The sequence below is a fragment of the Silurus aristotelis genome (genome assembly GCF_946808225.1).
Source record: "Silurus aristotelis genome assembly, chromosome: 15".
Lineage (NCBI taxonomy): Eukaryota > Metazoa > Chordata > Actinopteri > Siluriformes > Siluridae > Silurus > Silurus aristotelis.
In genome coordinates this window covers 23,259,327-23,267,921 of record NC_139588.1, presented here as the reverse complement: position 1 = coordinate 23,267,921, position 8,595 = coordinate 23,259,327, and the positions used below count along the sequence as shown (strand labels likewise).

Here is an 8,595-nt window from a genome sequence, read left to right as displayed (position 1 = left end):
CATCTGAGATTCACAGTTCAATCTCAGGGTCCTGATCATGGAGCCCGACTTTGTAATTCCCGCTTCAATTACAAGTTCTAGCGCATTGGGGGATTTATAGCAAACATAAACGCTTGATTCTGATGATCTGACACATCCTTTCATTTGTTTTATCCTTTTGTTCTTTCTTTTTTATTTACTGCACATTATTTCCTCTGTTCTTTCTTTCCTTCTTTTATTCTTCTTTGTAATGACACCAGGCCCAGCATACTGACCTGAGGGACACCATGAAAAAGAGATAGGAAGGAGCAGAATAAAAGAAAAGAAAGACAGACAGACAGAAAGAAAAAAGGACAGAGTAATGAATGTGCATTAATTAAAATAAAAAAAAAAGAAAGAAAGACAATCACATTTTTTCCTTTTCAAGACTAAATTCGCCACAGGAAGATCAGCTCAGTGTAAACACTCTCCTTTTTTCTTTCGTGTCCATTATTTTTTCTCAGTTCATGCTTTGTGTTATTGCTTCACTCTGTTATTCTGATGCATTCTTGCCACCGGGGAGGACGATAGAGATCCTGTTTGTTCCCATTTTAAAAGCCTTGATGTTTGTTGTTGCACAGGGACAAATGAAGGGCATTCAACCATCTGATGCACTTTTCATCTTCTTACTGCTTACTTACTGCTTTTCTGACCTTATGTATTTTTATATATATATATATATATACTGTATGTATATGTGTGTGTGTGTGTGTGTGTGTGTGTGTGTGGATGAGAGCTGGACTATATGTGCCAATACTTGTTAGGATGACTTTGAATGCAGTAGCATGAAATTTTCGCTTGAACTTGGAGATCTTGGAGCATATTATAGACAAGAACTAGTTCCCTGGTGGTCTAGCGGTTGGGATGCGGCGCTCTCACCGACCCCAGCCATTAGAGTTGCACAAGCCAGTGCACTCTTAGTGCCGGTCCCAAGCCCGGATAAATGGGGAGGGTTGCGTTAGGAAGGGCATCCAGAGTCAAAACGTGTGCCAAATGGAACATGCGGATCATGAATACGGATGATCTGCTGTGGTGACCCCTGATGGGAGAAGCTGGAGGAAAGTATAATTATAGACAGGAACTACATCACCCATCAGCCACTGCACATCATCTGATCCCAGCACTCAGGGTCACATTACTGTCACCAGCTAATTCCTAATTAGTGCCAATTATCACTTGTGTAAAAGCTCATTGTATAAAATGTGTCCTTCTGTGGTCTCTGTCAGTGTTTAGCTCAAGATTAGGATCAGGTTCTGGTTTATTAAAAAGGTAAATTTTTTGGAAGTGCATAAATACAACTGTGGAGAATCAATAGAGCAATTACGGAAAATTACCCCTTAATATTATTATAATGATGTCTTTGCCACACACAGACAATCCTTACCACTTTATGGTAATGTGCTACAAAAAGAATAAACATGATTTCTCCTTACTCTTCTAATGTCTTAGATGAATACCTAGAGCTTCTTCATACAATGCGTGTTCTTAGCAACAATAGAACATTAACGATTTAATGAATAAATTAGAGGTTCATCCAAGTGTTCTGCTTGATTTCCTTTCCTAACAAAAAAAAGATACTCTTTTGTACGATTTCATACAGAACCTTGCATTCTGAACTTTATCTATTTACAGTCCTTGTGTATGTTTTTGTGTATGTGAGTTGGTGATTGTGAGTCTGTCCATGAGCGTGAGTTATGTCTCACAATAACCCTTTGGTTCAGAAGTCTCGCTTCCTAAAACACAAGCCCTGCATACCAATAATTACTCATTTATAGGAATGGACAGATGTGTACTTGTACATGTATGTCTTGAATACCACGTTCCAAGGCAACACACCTTTTCAGTTATTCAGTGTTTCTCAACAATCAGACACATGCTGGTACATAACACTACTTTGAAAGATGATATATAACTTTGTTCATGTGGTGTTATTTATTTTATGGAAGCTAGTTTTAAACACCAGTAGAGGCCTGGATAAATCATTTACATCATTAGGGGGGTCTGAAAAACCCATTTATACCTCTAGTCAATCTGAACAAATCATCTACCCCACAAAGGGGGTTTGAACAAATCATTTACCTCACCATTTACACAACTAGGCAACCTGAGCAAACTATCTACACTACTTGTGGGGATTGAACAAATTACTTACATGGTTACTAAAGAGCCTGAACAATCCATATACACGACTAGTAAACCTGAACAGCTCATCTACACCACTAGGGGGTCTGAACAAACTATCTACACTATTAGTCAAACTGAACAAATTATCTACATAACTAACAGGGTCTAAATAAACCATCGACATGACTAGGGGGTCTGAACAATCCATATACACCACTAGGGGGTCTGAACAAACAATATACACCACTTGGGTTTATGAACAATTCATATACACCACTAGGGGACCTGAACAAACCTTATACACCACTCGGGGACCTGAACAAAGAAAATACACCACATGGAGGACCTGAACAAAGAAAATACACCAATGGAGGACCTGAACAAGAAAAATACACCACTAGGGGACCTAAACAAAGTAAATACACCACTAGGGGACCTGAACAAAGAAAATACACCACTAGAGGACCTGAACAAAGAAAATACATCACTAGGGGACCTAAACAAAGAAAATACACCACTAGGGGACCTGAACAACGAAAATACACCACTAGGGGACCTGAACAACGAAAATACACCACTAGGGGACTTGAACAAACAGCTCTGGATAAGAGCGTTTCAAATGCAATAAATGTAACTGTAATTAATATCGCATAAACGAAAAATGCTTTAAAAATGCCCAGGAGTAACTGAGACACTTAAACTTGTTGGTTTTACTCAAAATCCAGGCCAAATTATTTATTATATATTGTAACAATTTATCTAGAAAGAATTACATTTAATTGGTATAATTAAATGCAAGAAGGCATATTTAATTTCATTCTGGATAAGGACTTTTTGGAACAAATTGATAAATGCTGCTGTAGATTTTTTTCAGATTTTTCTAGATTCATTTCTTTTCATGTAGCATCATATAAAAGCGATTTTTCAAAGCGGCTCACATTATCACCTGTGATTGATTGAATCGACGTTTGCAAAGCTTTCCTCCATTTCAGCTCTCTTGCAGGATGCACATGCCTTTCCCTCGAGCTGTCATGCCTGTAGAACTGCAGCAGTTTTGTGGTAATTTTTTTATGAACATTGCGGGACAAGTTTTCAATAACAATATGAGCGACGACTTACATCCAATTGAACTTCCAAATCAACATGTTAATGTGTGCGCCTCAACTTTGCAGGCCTGTGGATGAATTTTTATAGCCGAGCAGAATCAGCGTGATTTGAGTTCGCTATGCTCGAGCACTCACTGGCAAAGCTAATTTATCCAGGCTATAACTCTGGAGCTGAGTAAATAATGGCCTGGAAGAATGTGTACACAAGCTTGGGGATGGAGGAGGATGTGGAGGAGTAGTTTTTTTCTTTCTTTTTCTTTCCGCTATAACAGCAGCGCCGGCTTAAAATAAATGGGTTTTGGCAGGCGGCCTCTGTTCCGAATCTGCCACAATTAAACATGGCAAAGACGCAGAAATCATTTCTGTGCTGGAGTTTCATGACTCGCATTCAGACACACACCTGTAGTTCATTTGTAGTGGGTCTGCCGAGGGTTGAAGTGTAACTAAAAATGGGCTTGATGTGACACTCTGGATTTTGATTACACACATTACGGAAAAAATATGGTGTTCATGAAAATCAAATTAGTCCGGGAATATATTTATATCTCGCATTTCCAGCCTTTGTGTGAATTCGTATGAAGAGATTCACTATTGTGTACAACCAATCATTGGAGGCTCACAATAGTGACCCTCCAATGATTGTGAGCCTCCAATCATTGGTTGTACAAATTGCAGTTAAATTCCTCATTGCTGCAGATTCTTGATAAATCATGTCCCCACCCTCCATAGTACCCCCTTGATTTGTCAAAAATCCAAAAACCAGGTTTCCACCCTCCACTGTACCCCCTTGACTTTACAAAAGCCCTAAAACCATGACTTGACAACCTTTTCAAACCATGTCCCCACACTCAACAGTACCCCTTTGACTTGACAAAAAAAAAAACCCAGGCCATGTCCCCTCTTTACACAGTACTCCCTTGAGCTGCCAAAACCCCCCAAAAAATGTCCACAACCTCCATAGTACTCTCTTGACTTGACAAAAACCCTAGGAAATTGAAAGACATTCACCTGTTGGTATAACCCCAATTACAAAAAAGTTTAGATGCTGTGTAAAATGCAAATAAAAACAGAATCCAATGATGTGCAAGTCTCACAAATCCATATTCTAATCACAATGCAGTCATGAAATTCATAATTACCTTATCTGTCCATCTTAAGAGAAAATAAGGTCATTTTAAATTTGATGGCTGCAACATGTCTCAAGTAGTTGGGATGGGGCAACAAAAATTTAAATAAAAGTAAGTGTTATTAAAAAAAAAACAGTTTGAGAAACATTTGTTGCCAATGATGGGAAAAGTTTAACCAATATGTAAAAGACTGTCTATATATTGTGAAACAATTTCAGAATAATGTTCCTAAATATTAAATTGCAAAACAGGTGTATCCCATGATTAACAAAACAATATCATCAAAAGTTTCAAAGAATCTAGAGAAATCTGTGCATGGGGGACAAGGGTGAAAATCTTCGGGCCCTGAGGTGGCACTGCATTTAAAACAGTGATGATTCTGTAATGGACTAATTAACACCTCCAGAAATCATTGCCTTTAAACACAGCTCTCTGTGTCATCCACAAATGCAAATTAAATCTTTATCATGCAAAGAAGAAGGCATGCGTAAACATGATCCAGAAATGGTGCCATCATTTCTGGTCCAAAGCTCATTTAAAATGTACCGAGGTAAAGTGGGAAACTGTGCTGTGATCAGAATCTATTTTTATTTTTAATTTTGGCAAACCATAGACAGCACGTCCTCCGGACTAAAGAGGAGAGTGACCATTTGGTTTGTTATCAGGACTAAAAAATATAAAAAAATATGCATCTCTGATGGTATTGGAGTGCATTAATGCCTGTGGAATGGGCACCTTGTACATTTAGAAAGGCTCAATCAATGCTTAAATGGTATATACAGGTTTTAGAGCAACAACTTCTTCCACTCAAAAACACCCTTTTCAGGAAAGGCCTTGCATTTTTGAGTAAGACAATGCTAACTACATGCCGCATCTATTACAATAGCAAGACTTCGTATTAGAAGAGTCTTTGTGCTGAACTGACCTGCCTGCAGTCTAGACCTTTCACTATTTAAAAACAATTAGAGCATCATAAAACAAAAAAACACAAGGGACACCCAGAACTGTTAAGGATGCTGTATCAAAAACATATAAGACAACATTCCTCTCCCAAAACTTCAGCAACTGGTCTCCTTAGTTCCCAGATGTATACGGACAGAAGACTAAACTGTGATGCTACACAGTAATAAGGATGGCCCTGTCCCAACTTTTTTGAGACGTGTTGTAGCCATCAAATTCAAAATCATTTAATTTTTTTTTTTTTACCCTAAAATGATATATATTCTCAGTTTAAACAATTTTATTGTAAATAGAAAATGGATTTATGAGATTTGCTAATAATTTTTTCAGTTTTTTGTTTACATTTTATAGTGTCCCATTTATTTTTTTTGGGGTTGTAAAAAAAATCAGCTACTACCACCTGTGCCCCCCAACCTGTGGTACACAAGCAACTGCATTACCAGATACCCATAATTAATTGACTTAACATCCTTCATATGGTGGGGTAAAGCAGATTCACAGAGATAAATAGGTTACATAATTTGTATTTATATGTTAGCGCTAAATGTTTAGTGTCTCTAAGTTTATTACTAATAAGCCAGTGGCCACATAGGCAAGGAAAAATTTATTGAGGGAATGAGGAAGAAACCTCTAAGAGTATGTGCTAGCCATTGATGCCTATCTTTTTTTTTCAGGGTTTTATCATAATTGAAATTTCAGACATATATTTGCTGGGTAATATATAGGTGTTCCTGCCCCTTCCACCACATGGAACAGAATGCTCCAGCTCTTTGTCAAAAACATCAGTCTGCAATTCAATCAAGAGAGATTAGTTAAGTAACTGAAGCCCCTCACAAAGAGAACATGGTGGTGGTGGTTCATTTTAATGAGATCCGTTTTCAGGCTGGTGTGGTCAAAATAATACGGCATGACAAAACCTCTTGCAATAATATCCCACCCTTACTTGAAATACTTCATATTTCCAACTTGTCTTAACTTTTCTACAGGCCCATGTTCCTCCTAATTAGGCACAGACCTCCTCAGCATGCACAGGCTCCTCCAAAGCACATACGCCTCCTCAGCATGGATAAGCTCTTCCTACACAGGTACTTACTTCTCATCCACAGTCATTGACTCCTCCGCTACAGGTACAGACTCCTCCTCAGCATGCACAGTTCCTCCTACACAGATACATACTTTTTTCATCCACAGTCATTGACTCGTCTTTCACACAGAGACCCCTCTTTAGCATACCAGGTCCCTCCTCAACATGAACAGAGTCCTTCTCAGCATGCCATGCCCCTCTTCCACAGGCAGACAATAGTCCTCAGAATGCCAGGCTCCTACTCCACAGAAACAGAATCCTCCTTAGCATGTTCAGTCTCATCCTCCTCAGGAGGCCAGGCCCTTTCTCCCCAGAAACAGACTCCTCCTCAGCATACACAGGCTTCTCCTGCACAGGTACATACAGTATATCTCATCCACAATCATTAACTTCACAATCAGAATCCTCCTTAGCAGGCACAGGCATATATACCCTCTTGAATATTTTCCACAGCTTCAGTATCTGGGGCATCTGATTCACATAGATTTATAGGCAGTTCACTTGGAAATGTATTTGCTCCCCACAGCCCCAGCAAACCTTGGAATCAGCAGGGAAGGAAAAACAGAAAGAAATTGTAATCATTATGGGGAAAGATCTGTGTCTGTTTCTGCAAGTTCTACCAGGTGAAGTAAAAAGGCACATCTGGAAGATGGGGTTGCTCGCTTCGTGGATCATGGAAGCCACTAGCAATGGCAGATTGGGTGGGAGGAGTTCTGGCTCTCAGGTGGCAAACTTTGTGCTGCCAAAAGAGCTTATTTAATCAGAAGGGCTCCAAAATTCACTGACATCCCAGTCATTAACATGCTATGGCAGAACCCTGAAACAGCTGGAGGTATATTTCAGGGTCATCCTGGTCAGAAGGGTGGAGCTTAGGGTGGGGTGATGTGCTGCTTGCTCATCCACAAGTTTTGTGAGCATTTCTTGAAGCTGTTGATGCAAGAGATTGGATGATTTAGTAGAGATTCAGGGGCCCAGTTCTCCTAGGATTCAGCTCTGTTGTGAGAATGACAGGAGCACAATTGATTCCAATTGCACATGGTCTTTTAATATAAACATGTCAGAACCCTCAAAAAGAAAAATGGTAATAAATAAATAAGGCGTGGCTGCTTTTCAGCAGCTCTTACCATCACGTTTTAGTCGAATGCAATCATGCTTTATTTTGCTGTCTAATTCTTGGAGACATCTAAAAATCCTTTCAGAATCAGATATTAAACACATCATAAATAATAGCAGGATGATGAGGAAAACCGACAAACACAGCTAAAAGAACAGTCTTTTTTGGTGAAAAAGAGACATGAATCACACATAAATCAACACACATGAACACACATAAATCAGTAAATCAGTCATGCTTTGAGAAATGCCAAGATTAAACCTCATAGCATATTTGCCTTAGCCAAGAGGTTAAGACTCAGCAGTAAATTGAAGAAATTGGTGTGATGAAATAAAACAGTTGATCAGTTTCTAACACATTTACAGCATTTAGAAGACACTTTTATCCAGAGAGACTTACAAATGAGTAATAGACCGTGTAGGCACTCAGTGGCAGCTTGGTGGTACTGGGATTTGAACTTGTTACTTTCTGATCCAGAGCCCAATGCCTTAAACACTGTGCAGCCACCCCCTAGTAAATCTTCTCTGTCCTGAAGATGTCAGAAAGTTTGAAGATAATGCTATAACCTTTTATGTGTGATTCCACACAAAAAAATCTAAAAAAAAAATCTACCAGAAACTAATGTCTGAGTTGAACTCATCTGGACAAGGACATCCAAGGATTCAAATGTAATAAATGTAGACTTATTGCCAAATTAGGGCCAAATTTGACCCTAGAGCTTTGGGAGCACTTGGCCAGAATGGACCTTAGATCCTCCCCAATTAGTGTGCTAACTCATACACTTTTAACTAACAGTTGCAGAGACATTCTTTCCAAAATAGAAGATGAAAGGTAATATGTCATGTAATGAAGAGAGAGTGGCTTTTGAATTGTCACAAGCTTTACAGGACAAGGAATTTCTTCCTTCACATATCCATGCATTGTTAGGAAGCTGGGGGCAGAGCACAGGGTCAGCCATGATACAGTGACCCTGGAGCACAGAGGGTTGAGGGCCTTGGGATGACTCAAGGGAAGACTGGCAGCTTGGAAATTGTGGGGCTTGAATCCCTGACCTTCAGAGTA

The 8,595-nt window shown here is 39.2% G+C and overlaps 1 protein-coding gene and 1 long non-coding RNA gene across 2 annotated transcripts in view; one reads left to right on the top strand and one right to left on the bottom strand.

The window, feature by feature from the left end:
* syndig1l (synapse differentiation inducing 1-like) overlaps nt 1-6,661 on the bottom strand; it is a 90,302-nt gene extending 83,641 nt beyond the window's left edge. The window contains exon 1 of the mRNA XM_083562764.1: nt 6,429-6,661. The gene's annotated coding sequence lies outside the window, so the exon portion shown is untranslated. The remainder of the gene's footprint in view (nt 1-6,428) is intronic.
* The window catches only part of LOC310738005, a 347,605-nt gene that overhangs the window by 37,667 nt on the left and 301,343 nt on the right, over nt 1-8,595 (top strand). The gene's annotated exons all lie outside the window — the stretch shown is intronic.